Below are 15,364 nucleotides of genomic sequence, written 5' to 3' on the forward strand. Positions count from 1 at the left end.
GTTTTTATTCGTTCATGTTATCTGGGTGTCGCTGGCAAGGCCAGCATTTATTTCCCATCCCTAATTTCCCTTGAGAAGTTGGTGGTGAGCCACCTTCTTGAACTGCTGCAATCTGTGTGGTGAATGTACTCACACAGTGCTTTTAGGGTGGGAGTTCCAGGATTTTGACCCAGCGACGATGAAGGAATGGCGATATACTTCCAAGACCGGATGTTGTGTGACTTGGAGGGGAACTTGGAGGTGGTGGTGTTCCCTTGCACCTGCTGCCCTTGTCCTCCTAAGTGGCAGAGGTTACGGGTTTGGGAGGTGCTGCCGAAGAAGTCTTGGTGAGTTGCTGCAGTGCATTGTGTAGATGGTACATACTACAGCCACAGTACCTCAGTGATGGAGGGAATGAATCTTTAAGGTAATGGATGGGGTGCCAATCATGCGGGCTGCTTTGTCCTGGATGGTGTCGAGCTTCTTGAGGGTTGATGGAGCTGCACTCATCCAGGCAAGTGGAGAGTATTCCATCACACTCCTGACTTGTGCCTTGTAGATGGTGGAAAGGCTTTGGGGAATCAGGAGATGAAACACTCCCCATAGAATACCCAGCTTCTGACCTGCTCTCCTGGCCACAGTATTTATGTGGCTGGTCCAGTTAAGTTTCTGCTTAATGGTGACCCCCAGGATGTTGATGGGGGGGATTTGGCAATGGTAAGGCTGTTGAATGTCATGGGGCGATGGTTAGACTCTCGTTAGTTGGAGATAGTCATTGCCTGGCACTTGTGTGGCGCGAATGTTATATGCTACCTATCAGCCTAAGCCTTAATGTCTTCCAGGTTTTGCTGCATGTGGGCATGGAATGCTCCATTATCTGAGGAGTTGTGAATGGAACTGAACACTGTGCAATCACTAGCAAACATCCCCACTTCTGACCTTATGATGGAGGGAAGGTCATTAATGAAGCAGCTGAAGATGGTTGGGCCTAGGACACTGCCCTGAGGAACTCCTGCAGCGATATCCTTGAGCTGTGATGATTGACCAACTGCCATAAACATTTTCCTTTGTGTGAGGCATGACTCCAGCCAGTGGAGAATTTCCCCAATTCCCATTGAATTCAATTTTACTAGGGCTCCTTGATGCCACACTCGATCAAATGCTGCATTGATGTAAAGGGTAGTCACTCTCACCTCACCTTTCAGCTCTTTTGTCCATGTTTGGACCAAGGCTGTAATGAGACCTGGAGCCGAGTGGTCCTGGCAGGACCCAAACTGGGCATTGGTGAGCAGGTTATTGGTAAGTGCCGCTTGATAGCATTGTTGATGATACCTTCCATCACTTTGCTGATGATTGAGAGTAGACTGATGGGGCGGTAATTGGCCTGGATTTGTCCTGGATTCAGCCACATGTGGAGAGGTAATCTTTCTCCCTTAGCAGACATCCTCTGACATTGGTGGAGGGGTGGAATAGTGGAGGTTGGATGAATGTCTCAGTTTGAAAGTATCCTGGCCGCTGCCAGAGGAACTGGCACAGACTTGTATGATCCTTCGGCAGTGATCACACACCGGCTGGACATTGATGGAATGATAGCCCTTTCTGTAATGAAAAGCTCCTAACTTGTCCTCTGGTGACCTGATAGCTACATGTGTGCAGTCAATGATGCCCTGTACATGAGGGAAACCAGCTACTGCTCTCTCCTTCTGCTTGTTGCCATCCAATGGGATTGACTCTGTTTAAAAGGCATTGGAGATCTGCTTAATGCAGTTGTGCACTGTAGACTAAGAGATGCAGTGATGCCTCCTGTAGCAGCCTGGGAGGAGCCTGAGGTGAAAAGGTTCAGGGGAATAGTGACTTTGAAAGCCACTGGCACAGCATGGCGATGTGATAAGTGTTAATTACAAACTTTTGATCACCTGTCTTCAAATCTTCTTGCATAGCTCGGTGTCAAATTTTATTTGGTAATGTCCCTGTGAAGCACATTGGGATGTTTTCTTAGTTAAAGATGCTATATTAATGCAAGTTGTTTATTTATGTTATTTAAATTATCTGGAAACACTCCAAAAAATAATCTCTTAATATTAATTTGTGCATTTTATCATAGAATGTTACATTTCCCCCCTAATCATAATTTCAATACATCTTTCATTTAGGAACACGTGAACAGGAGTGGGCCATTCAGACCCTCAAGCCTGTTCTGCCATCCAATTAGATCATGGCTGATCTGTACCATGTCTCCATTTTCTGCCTTTTGCTCCATATCCCTTGATACCCTTACCTAATAAAAATGTAGCGATCTTTGACTTAAAAATTTCAATTAACATCCACAGCTTATTGGGTAGCGAGTTTGAGATTTCCTCTACCTTTTGTGTGAAAAAGTGCTTCATGATTTCACTCCTACATCGCCGAGCTCTAATTTTAATATTGTGCCCTCTTGTTCTGAGTTCCCTCACTATAGAATCATAGAATCATAGAATAGTACAGCACAGAAGGAGGTCATTTAGTCCATCAAGTCTGAGGCGGCTCCTTTGAAGAACAATCCAGTTAGTCCCACTCCTGCTCTTCCCCATATCCCTGCAATTTTTTCTTCCTCAATTATTTACCCAATTCTCTTTTTAAGGCTACCATTGAATCTGCCACCCTGTCAGGCAGTGCATTCCAAATCCTACCCACTCATTTTGTGTTAAATAAATTTTCCTCATGTCGCCTCTGGTTCTTTTACCAATCACCTTAAATCTGTGCCCTCTCGTTATCGACCCTTCAGCCATTGGAAACAGTTTCTTTTTATTTATTTTATCTAAATCCTTCATGATTTTAAACACCTCTATCAAATCTCTTCTTGGCCTTCTCTGATCCAGGGAGAACAATCCCAGCTTCTCTAGTCTATCTATGTAACTGTATTCCCTCATTCCTGGAACCATTCTAGTAAATCTCTTCTGTACCCTCTCCAAAGCCTTCACGTCCTTCCTAAACTGTGGTGCCCAGAATTGGCGACCATAATCCAGCTGAGGCTGAACTAGTGTTTTATATAAATTTAACATAACTTCCTGGTTTTTATACTCCAAGCCTCTATTTATAAAGCCCAGGATCCCATATGCTTTATTAACTGCTTTGTTAACCTGTCCCGTCACTTTAAAAGACCCCTAGGTTTCTCTGTTCATTGCACCCTCTTTAAAATTATACCATTTAGTGTGTATGGTCTCTCTTCATTCTTTCTATCAAAATGTATCACCTCACACTTCTTTGCATTGAATTTCATCTGCCATGTGTCCACCCATTTCACCAGTCTATCTATGTCTTATGAAGTCTATTACTATCTTCCTCACTGTTTACTGCACTTCCAAGTTTCGTGTCATCTGTAAATTCCAAATTTTGCCCTAGAGGAAAGAGTTTCTCTGTATTTACCCTATCAAATCTCTTCATTATTTAAATACATCAATTAGATCACCTCTCAATATTCTAAACTCAAGGGAGTACAAGCCAAGTTATCCATGCTGTCCTCTTTATGTAATATAAGCCCTGCTATCTTGCTGATGAATCTGCACTGTATCCCCTCCAAGGCCAATATATCTTTCCTGAGATTTGGTGTGCAAAACTGAACACAGTACTCCAAATGCAGCCTGACCAAGACTCTGTCCAACTGAAGGATAATTTTCTCACTCTTGAATTCCCACCCCCTTGAGATAAAGGCCATCTTTACATTAGTCTTTATGATTACGTTTTTTACCTTTTCGTTAGCTGTTAATGATTTTTGTGCATAGACACCTAAATACCTTTGCTCCTGCACAGCTCCTAGTTTCTCACCATTAAGGAAATATTCTCTTTCGTCTTGCTCAGATCTAAACTGGTTAACCTCACACTTCCCCACATTGAATTCCATCTGCCATAGTTTTGCCCACTCACTTAGTCTGTCAATGTCCCTTTGTTGCTCCCTGCACCCATCTACTCAACTTACTGTGCCTCCAAACTTACTACAATCTTCAAACTTGGATATACAACTCTCCACAACTTCATCAAAATCATTAATTATATAAGATGAAAAGCTGAGGCCCCAGTACAGACTGCTGGGGAACACCACTCATCACATTCCAGCAATCAGAGAATGTTCCCTTTATCCCTACTTTCTGCCTTCTACCTCCCAACCAATTAGAGAGACATTGCTATAACATTTTAAATGTACACACTTATACTTCTGGTGTCAAGTCAAAAGCAATGACAGTCTCCATTTTACAAAATCATAATCCATACTGTACATATTTCTTTTCTTGCACCTTTTACTTGCACTGGCGTTCTTTTTTCTTTAGCCTACTGTTTGCATTGTGCCTCTTCATGTTGGCATTGTCAATCATTTGGCCTCTAGTTTTAGCACTTCTAACCATTGCTCATGGGACTTATCTTTTTCTTCTGCTGCCAAGAGAGAAATTTATAACTTTTTGCCACATTTTTCTGAGATCTAGTACTCATAGTGATTGCAACTTACTTCTGGTCATTTCCTTAAAATTAAACTTCAAACAGCCTGCCTAGTCAGCAAATTATATTTATCCCACTCTCGATTCCAGCAGTTGTTATGATTTGAGCGTCTTCCCAGTTCGAGATTTTAAAAAGTATTTTTTTCCAGCTACAGGTTTCTGAGGCCAATTGTTAGTTTATATTTACTCCATTTATCTAAGGTCATATGAAAATACATGTGTATTTGCACCTGGCTACAGTTGTACAGTGGCAAGTGTGAACTCAAAATGGTGTGAGATGATCTGTCTTCTGGTTAGACCTAGTGCAGCATGGTTTTAGTGTCCTTAGGAGTCAGTACAAATGCATCAAGTATTGAATCTGTCACTTTTGCATTGATGGATACTTGAAACTGCTTTATGTTGACATGAAAGTGGCAGTATGACTACATCGGAAAAATGTATTCATCTGCAAAAAGTGAAACATAATACATCACAAAGCATACACAACAAGAAAACAAAAATGATTATCGCTGATTTAAATTTTATCAAAACATTTTTATACTATTTGATAAGTATTAAACAGTGAACTGGCTGACAGTTTCATGGTCACTAATGTGATAAATTCCCTACATGCAGTGTAAGAATATTGATAGTTGTTGAAGGTGAATCATCGGCATAATAAACTGATATCTAAAATTACTGCCTAGTTAATTGAAGTCTAGGGATAATAATTTGATGACCAACATTAGATGTTGCAAAATATTCATTACGATTGTTTGAAATATAAGTATTAAATCTATTCTTTCAATAATGCAACCTGCAGTTGTCTTGAGATTTGAAGGTCTTGTTTTGAATTTGCTGACGAGTAAAAAGCTGAAGGTGAATGAGCAAGGAACTCATTTAGAAAATAACAAAATTCTCGAATGGAAAGACGGTGGGTCATATTCTGGAAAGATGAGACCAAATCACTTGAGAGGTCTTCTTCAAACACAAAAGCAAAATACTGCGGATGCTGGAATCTGGAATAAAAATAGAAAATGCTGGAAATCTCAGCAGGTCAGGCAGCATCTGTGGAGGGAAAGCAGAGTTAACATTTCGGGTCGACGACCCTTCGTCAGAACTGGAGAGCGTTTGGAAAGAACAGATTCTTAACAAGCACTGAAAGAGGGAGGGGAAAAAAGAACACAAGGGAAGGTCTGTGATAGGTTGGAAGACAGAAGAGATTAGAGAGACAAAAGGGATGATGGCCCAAATTCAAATGGTAATGCCAGGAGTTAGAAAAACATTAGTCAAGATAGGGTGTGAATGACGGGATAATGACCAACTGCCATTAGAGACAAGGAGAAAAAAAACGAAAGAAAGAAACAGGCTCTGAGGGAGGGTGGGGGGGTGTGTGGTGGGGGATGGTGGCAGGAAAGGGAGCCAAAGATTGGCAGCGGTTTCGCTCTGACATTTTTGAACACGATGTTGAGTCCAGAAGTCTGTAAAGTGCCTAAACAAAAGATGAGGTGCTGTTCCTCGAGCTTACGTTGAGCTTTGTTGGAACAGTGTAGGAGACCGAGGACGGAGTGGGAATGGAGTGGAGAATTAAAGTGACAGAAGACCAGAAGCTCAGGGTCACACGTGCAGACTGAACGAAGGTGCTCCGCAAAGCGGTCACCCAATCTACGTCTGGTCTCCCCAGTGTAGAGGAGACCACATCGTGAGCAGCGAATACAGTATACTAAATTGAAAGAAGTACAAGTAAATCGCTGTTTCACCTGGAAGGAGTATTTGGGGCTCTGGGTTCTTCAACCGACTACAACAACAACAGCAATTTGTACTTAACTAACACCTTTAATGTAGAAAAACATTCAAAGGGGTTTCACAAGGGGTGGAGAGCAGATAGTGACACGTGCGGGTAGTTTTAACCTAACCCGCTCAGCGGGAATCCAACGGGGTCAGATTGGCAGGCCAATGATTTTACACCCTTCCCAATTTTCTATTGGAAAGTAAAATCAGGCGAGATGCAAAGTGGGTGGCCTTTGTAGCTCAGAAATCAGAACTGGACATGGTACTCAAGATGTTATCTGACAGCTTTTAGCTCCCTGCGAAAGTAAGAGGACAACAGTTCAAGTTAGTGAAAGGCAAATTCAGGAGTAATTTTAGGAAGTTCTTCTTCATACAGTGTGATCAATTCATGGAAGGGGCTTTTGGAAAGAAAAGCGGAGATGAAAACCCCAGAATCATTTAAGGAAAAAAAAATAGATGCTGGCATGGAGTAAGAGCTGGAGTCTTTCTGGATACATAAAGTAAGATGAGCCAAATGGCCTTCTTCATTTTATGATCACACAGCATGAGAAAGCAATCGTGTAAGCAAGCTGTAAACAATCTGGGAACTTTTAAAAAATAGCTTTACTACAGCAGATCTCATGCCAAATCCCTGCAGATGGTCTCACATCTTTTGTCTTTTGGAATGAGCTTGCCCTCTGTCTTATTTGTTATTATTCTTATTTTGTATCAATATTCCTTAAAACCATTTGTCATTCTTGCAAAATCAGTAGCACAAATATTCTGTAACTACACCAATGACTCAACGTTGAAGGCAACCTCAGAAACATTAAAAGATACATTCCAGAAGAGGGCGATAATGAGTTCGCAAGAAATTGATGTTCAATTTCTTCCTTAGTGCTCAATATTCTGCGCTATAAGCATTATTATTGGTTTGCTATTTTTTTTTACAAAGAACGTTACTTAAGCTTTTGCAGTGCATGTACGTGTTATATTGCAATTCATGTCCAAATCGATTAGATCGGGATAAGCTGCATATTTCAAATAAGATTAACTATACTTTTATTTAGTAACGTTTCACTATTGCATGCTAGCTGCAGTTCGCCGCATTTTTATTTGCAGCATCCGAATTATTTGAAAACCATCAACCTATATATATATTCTAGGTTAATTGTGATTAAGTCTGGCTGATTTTTCACAGCGAGCAGTTGACACCGCTGTTTTATTAGGTTTGTATGTGGTTTTATTTGGAGAACCGTGTTACACTGCATAATCCCACACCACAACTGCATCCAAAAATGTGCAACCCATTATTTGTTCCAGAATCGCTGTGGACACAGGCCTGACCATTAACTTCTTATTTTGCCTTTGGATGTTTGATTCCTTGCCTATTATTTATGGAGCAAATGAGAACTTTTTTCTGTACCACTCTGTGAGGATTTTTGATCTAATCAACCAAGGAAAAGTTATCCAGTGACATCATTACTTTTTTCATATTCATGTGGAAAGATTTTTGACATTTTTTGCATTCATATTTCATCCACTGCAGTGCTTTTCCTGGAAAGAAAATGGCCTGGAATTCATGGACCCGATGATGGTATACGCTCAGAAGAATGAGAGGTAATCTTATTGAAACATATACAATTCTGAGGGAGCTGGACAGGGTAGATGCAGAGAGGAGGTTCCCCCTCATGGGGGAATGAGGGGGCATAGTTTCAGAATAAGGGGTCGTACATTTAAAACAGAGATGAGGAGGAATTTCTTCTCTCAGAAGGGTCTTGTGTCTTTGGAATTCTCTACCTCAGGGAGCTGTGGAGGCTGGGTCATTGAATATATTTAAGGTGGAGATAGACAGAGTTTTGAATGATAGGAGGGTCAAGGGTTATGGGGAGCGGGCGAGGAAGTGGAGGTGAGGCCAAGATCAGATCAGCCATGATCTTATTGAATGGCAGAGCAGGCTCGAGGGACCAAATGGCCTACTCCTGCTCCTATTTCTTATGTTATTATGTAAGCCTTCTGAAAGGCCCCGCAAGTTTTGGATTTCTGCATCCGCTGCGCATGCGCGAAAACCCAGAACTCTACAGAACTGCAAATTCACTTTTGTTGGCGCAGAGTTGGGCTATTTCACCAGCGTAAGGGTTAAAATAAATCTTACGGTAAAATTTGAAAAATAAAAACTGATGCGCAAACACTTAAAATTAGTTTATGCAAATTTAGGCCAGGATTAAAATGTTTAAAATTATTGCTCAAAAATGTTTTATTTTTATTGTATTTGCTGTATTGAAGGGATTTAATTAAATGTGAAAATGTGAACATTTATTTTTATTTCAGTTATCTAAATTGTTTAATTATTTCAGGATTCCATTAGGGTTTATTGGGATTTTGTTTGCAAATGGATTCCTTCCTTCTCATTGGAGGACCGGGCCCATGCAGTTCAGAAGCATCCCTGGGATCCATGACCCTTTACGCCTGGAGGACCAGGACTCAAATTCTCCGTAGCTTTGGAGCCAGGAGGTAAGTTCGGAAATATTTCATGGGTTAGAGGTATACTGCGGAGGTATGCCTCTGACCACAAATTCACGTCCATCATATCAGATTTATTTAGGCATCATTTTATCCTGGGTCTTTGTAGACTGAGTTTATTGGTTAAGAAGCAGACCTGAGCAACACTGTTGGTTTAATTTGTTTCAGTCTTATTATAAAGTTCATTGTATTCTTGGCATAGCCCCACAATGTTACACAAGTTTATCCATTAAATAGCTGAGGTTTCATTACCATTTTGTGCTGAAGCGAGCAGGCGGTAGGGGTTTTATTGCCCCTGGGTTAGAGCTGGGAATGCAGTCAAATTTCCCACTCCTGCTGGAAGTGCATATTTGTGGATATTGTGTTTTGATTAGTATACCCTCCCTGCCTATCATTTCGCTTGCCAGCCCTGAAATTGCAGTTTTGCTGACGACGTACTCTCAGACAACGTACTCTGAGAGTACGCTGTCGTAATCCATTTGAAAGGCCCCACAGCTTGCGCGAAATCCAAAACATGCGATCTGTCATGGTACGCCTTGACAGATCATCCAAACTGCATATAAAATCAGTAATGCTGGTGCAGAGTTGGGGTATTTGCATAAGGGTATATATAAGCCTTAAATTGAACATTTAAAAATCAAAAATGATGCACATATACTTTAAAAAGTTTATGCAAATATTTGCCCAGATTAAGATATTTAAAATTATTTATCAAAAAATCAAATCTTTGTTGAGGTTGGTGCAATGAAGGGCTTATGAATAAAATTGAAATTTAATACCTTTATAATCATTAGAATTCTGTAAATTGTGTAATTATTTGAGGATTCCATTGCATATCATTAGGGGATTCCCTTCGTAAATGATTCCAATGGAATCTTCCTTTGTGATTGGAGGACGAGAACCACATGATCCCAGGGACATTTCCAAACAGCCTGGGATCCGTGGACCTTTCCGTTGCTGTACGCCTGGAGGCCCGGCCCGGAACTCTACACAGCTTGGACGCTTGGAGGTAAGTTCTTGAAGAATTCGCATGTCGGAAGCATACTCTGGAGGTATGCCTCTGACCGCAGTTCTAGCCCAATAACATTTGGGCCAGGTACTGGACGGTACTCTTGGGGCTGTACCCAATCTTCATGGGTGGAAGAAAATTGACAAAAAGAAAATATATTTAGCTGTCTATAACACAATATAACATGTCAGAATTGTTATCAAATCAATGGAACCAAGAACATTTGGCAAATCACATTTTTTTGTTGTTTTACTTTTGAATCTTTTAACATATAAATAAGAACATAAGAAATAGGAGCAGGAGTGGGCCATATGGGTCATCAAGCCTACTCCGCCATTCAATATGGCTGAACTTTTATGTCAATTCCAATTTCCCGCCCTATCCCCATATTCTTTGATTCCCTTAGAACCCAAAAATCTATTGATCTCTGATTTGAATATACACATTGACTGAGCTTCCACAGTCTTCTAGGGTAGAGAATTCCAAAGATTCTCAACTCTCTGAGTGAAGACATTTTTCCTTATCTCAGTCCAAAATAGCCAATCACTTATCCTGGGTCTTGTGTAACGAGAGAGGATTAATTAGCAATCTGGTCGTGCAGGGCCCCTTGGGGAAGAGTGACCATAATATGGTATAATTCTTCATTATGATGGAGAGTGACACAATTAATTCAGAGACTAGGATCCTGAACTTAAAGAAAGGAAACTTCGACGGTATGAGACGTGAATTGGCTAGAATAGACTGGAGAATGATACTTAAAGGGTTGACGGTGGATAGGAATGGCAAACATTTAAATATCCCATGGATGAACTACAACAATTGTACATCCCTGTGTGGCGTAAGAATAAAAAAGGGAAGGTGGCTCAACCATGGCTAACAAGGGAAATTAGGGAAAGTGTTAAATGCAAGGAAGAGGCATATAAATTGTCCAGAAAAAGCATAAAACCTGAGGACTGGGAGAAATTTAGAATTCAGCAGAGGAGGATTAAGGGTTTAATTAGGAGGGGGAAAATAGAGTATGAGAGTAAGCTTGCAGGGAACATAAAAACTGACTGCAAAAGCTTTTACAGATACGTGAAGAGAAAAAGATTAGTGAAAACTAATGTAGGTCCCTTGCAGTCAGAATCAGGGGAATTCATAATGGGGAACAAGCAAATGGCAAACCAATTGAACAAATACTTTGGTTCTGTCTTCACTAAGGAAGACACGAATAACCTCCCAAAAATACTAGGGGACCGAGGGTCTAGCGAGAAGGGGGAACTGAGGGAAATCCTTATTAGTCAGGAAATGGTGATAGGGAAATTAAAGAGACTGAAGGCCGATAAATCCCCAGGGCCTGATAGTCTGCATCCCAGAGTATTTAAGGAAGTGGTCCTAGAAATAGTAGATGCATTGGTGGTCATTTTCCAACATTCCATGGATTCTGGTTCAGTTCCTATGGGTTGGAGGGTAGCTAATGTAAACCGACTTTTAAAAAAAGGATGGAGAGAGAAAACAGGGAATTATAGATCGATTAGCCTGACATCGGTGGTGGGGAAAATGCTGGAATCAGTTATTAAAGATGCAATAGCAGTGCATTTGGAAAGCAATGACAGGATCGGTCCAAGTCAGCATGGATTTATGAAAGGGAAATCATGCTTGACAAATCTCCTAGATTTTTTTGAGGATGTAACTAGTAGAGTGGATAAGGGAGAACCAGTGGATGTGGTGTATTTGGACTTACAAAAGGCTTTTGACAAGGTCCCACACAAGAGATTGGTGTGCAAAATCAAAGCACATGGTATTGGGGGTAATGTATTGACGTGGATACAGAACTGGTTGGCAGACAGGAAGCAAAGAGTGGGAATAAACGGGTCCTTTTCAGAATGGCAGGCAGTGACTAGTGGAGTGCCACAGGGTTCAGTGCTGGGATCCCAGCTATTTACACTATACTTGGGGTGGCTGGTGTGCAACGAACATCACACGTTAAAAAAATACATGCACAGGCATCTTCCATCCTACAAGATTTAGTTCAGGATCTGGAATTTTCGGTCCTTCACCTGTGAACTTTTTGACGTGGAAGCAAGTCACCCTCGACTCGAGGGACTGCCTATGATGATGGCACTATACATTAATGATTTTGACGAAGGAATTGAATGTAATATCTCCAGGTTTGCAGATGACACTAAACTGGGTGGCAGTGTGAGCTGTGAGGAGAATGCTAAGAGACTGTAGGGTCACTTGGACAGGTTAGGTGAGTGGGCAAATGCATGGCAGATGCAGTAAAATGTGGATAAGTGTGAGGTTATCCACTTTGGTGGCAAAAACACGAAGGCAGATTATTATCTGAATGGTGATAGATTAGGAAAAGGGGAGGTGCAACGAGACCTGGGTGTCATGGTCCATCAGTCATTGAAGGTAGGCATGCAGGTACAGCAGACAGTAAAGAAAGTAAATGGCATGCTGGCCTTCATAGCAAGGGGATTTGAGTATAGGAGCAGGGAGGTCTTACTGCAGTTGTATAGGGCCTTGGTGAGGCCACACCTTGAATATTGTGTACAGTTTGGTCTCCTAATCTGAGGAAGGACATTCTTGCTATTGAGGGAGTGCAGCGAAGGTTCACCAGACTGATTCCCGGGATGGCAGGACTGACATATGAAGAAAGACTGGATCGACTAGGCTTATATTCACTGGAATTTAGAAGAATGAGAGGGGATCTCATAGAAACATATAAAATTCTGACGGGATTGGACAGGTTAGATGCAGGAAGAATGTTCCCAATGTTGGGGAAGTCCAGAACCAGAGGTCTAGTCTAAGGATAGGGGTACGCCATTTAGGACTGAGATGCGGAGAAACTTCTTCACTCAGAGAATTGTGAACTTGTGGAATTCTCTACCACAGAAAGATGTTGAGGCCAGTTCGTTAGATATATTCAAAAGGGAGTTAGATGTGGCCCTTATGGCTAAAGGGACCAAGGGGTATGGAGAGAAAGCGGGACTGAAGTTGCATGATCAGCCATGATCATATTGAATGGTGGTGTAGGCTTGAAGGGCCGAATGGCCTACTCCTGCACCTACTTTCTATGTTTCTATGTTTCTGGGACTATGACCCCTAGTTCTAGATTCTCCAGCCAGGAGAAACAGCCGCTCAGCATCTACCCTGTCAAGCCCTCTAAGAATTTTACACGTTTCAATGTGATCAGCTCTCATTCTTCTAAACTCCAGAACATAGGTCCATTCTGCTCCATCTCTCCTCATAGGATGGCCCTCTTATCCCAGGAATCAATTTAGTGAACCTATGTTTCTGAGGTAAGTATATCCTTCTTTAAGTAAGGAGACCAAAACTGTACACAGTACTCCAGGTGTGGTCGCAACAAATCCCTACATATATGCAGCAATACTTCCTTACTCTAAGACAACAACCGTCCTTGCAACAAAGACTCACATACCATTTGCCTTCCTAATTGCTTGCTGTATATAGATAAATTAAGTTGACATGATGGTATAGTCCTTTATTATAAATCCAAACAATTAATACTTATAAAATATTGATGTAACATTTATATAAAGTAGTAAAATTAAAAATGAATGCATTAATACATTAGATAACTTCATATCAGAATTTTAAAAATACCAATTTTACATTATATAATGCATGAAATGAATATTGCACCTATGTTCTCTACATTTACAGCCAATATGTTTGAACTTAACTCTCAATCGAATGCTGAATAAATTAAAATCATATCCATAATGATTGAAGCATTTTGAGTAGCTATAGATACTATTTTAAGAAAACAGAAAGTACAGGAAACAAAAAAGGCTATTCAGTGAGTCTGTGGTTTGGATTTATGTTTTCTACCATAATTTCTACCACAAAGAGTAGGAATCGCAGGATAGCTCAGATGAATATGTGGCTTGAGGAGTGGTGCAGAAGGGAGGGATTCAAATTCCTGGGACATTGGAACTGGTTCTGGGGGAGGTGGGACCAGTACAAACCAGATAGTCTGCACCTGGGCAGGACCGGAACCAATGTCCTAGGGGGAGTGTTTGCTAGTGCTGTTGGGGAGGAGTTAAACTAATATGGCAGGGGGATGGGAACCTATGCAGGGAGACAGTGGGAAGTAGAATGGGGGCAGAAGCAAAAGATATAAAGAAAAGTAAAAGTGGAGGGCAGACGGCAGAGAAACCTAAGAAAAAGCAAAAAGGGCCACATTAGAACAAAATTCTAAAGGGCAAAGTGTGTTAGAAAGATAAGCCTGAAGGCTCTGTGCCTCAATGCGAGGAGTATTCGGAATAAGGTGGACGAATTAACTGCGCAGATAACAGTCAATGGTTATGATGTAATTGGCATCATGGAGACATGGCTCCAGGGTGACCAAGGCCGGGAACTCAACATCCAGGGATATTCAACATTGAGGAAGGCTAGACAGAAATGAAAAAGAGGCGGGCTGGCATTGCTGGTTAAAGAGGAAATTAATGCAATGGTAAGGAAGGACGTTAGCTTGGATGATGTGGAATCGGTATGGGTGGAGCTACGGAATACCAAAGGGCAGAAAATGCTAGTGGGAGTTGTGTACAGACCACCAAACAGTAGTAGTGAGGTTGGGGACAGCATCAAACAAGAAATAAGGGATACGTGCAATAAAGGTACAGCAGTTATCATGGGTGACTTTAATCTACATATTGATTGGGCTAACCAAACTGGTAGCATTGTGGTGGAGGAGGATTTCCTGGAGTGTATTCGGGATGGTTTTCTCGACCAATATGTCGAGGAACCAACTCGAGAGCTGGCCATAGTAGACTGAGTGATGTGTAATGAGAAAGGACTAATTAGCAATCTGGTTGTGCAAGGCCCCTTGGGGAAGAGTGACCATAATATGGTAGAATTCTTTAATAAGATGGAGAGTGACACAGTTAATTCAGAAACTAGGGTCCTGAACTTAAGGAAAGGTAACTTCGATGGTATGAGACGTGAATTGGCTGGAATTGACTGGCAAATAACATTTAAAGGGTTGACGATGGATAGCCAATGGCAAACATTTAAAGATCACATGGATGAACTTCAGCAATTGTACATCCCTGTCTGGAGTAAAAATAAAATGGGGAAGGTGGCTCAACTGTGGCTAACAAGGGAAATTACTGATAGTGTTAAATCCAAGGAAGAGGCATATAAATTGGCCAGAAAAAGTAGCAAACCTGAGGACTGGGAGAAATTTAGAATTCAGCAGAGGAGGACAAAGGATTTAATTAAGGGGGGGAAATAGAGTACGAGAGGAAGCTTGCAGGGAACATAAAAACTGACTGCAAAAGCTTCTATAGATATGTGAAGAGAAAAAGATTAGTGAAGACAAATGTAGGTCCATTGCAGTCGGATTCAGGTGAATTTATAATGGGGAACAAAGAAATGGCAGACCAATTGAACAAATACTTCGGTTCTGTCTTCACGAAGGAAGACACAAATAACTTTCCAGAAGTACTAGGGGACCGAGGGTCTAGTGAGAAGAAGGAACTGAAGGGTATCCTTATTAGGCGGGAAATTGTGTTCGGGAAATTGATGGGATTGAAGGCCGATAAATCCCCAGGGCCTGATAGTCTGCATCCCAGAGTACTTAAGGAAGTGGCCCTAGAAATAGTGGATGCATTGGTGATCATTT

The sequence above is a fragment of the Pristiophorus japonicus genome, chromosome 4 (genome assembly GCF_044704955.1).
Source record: "Pristiophorus japonicus isolate sPriJap1 chromosome 4, sPriJap1.hap1, whole genome shotgun sequence".
Taxonomy (NCBI): Eukaryota; Metazoa; Chordata; class Chondrichthyes; family Pristiophoridae; genus Pristiophorus; species Pristiophorus japonicus.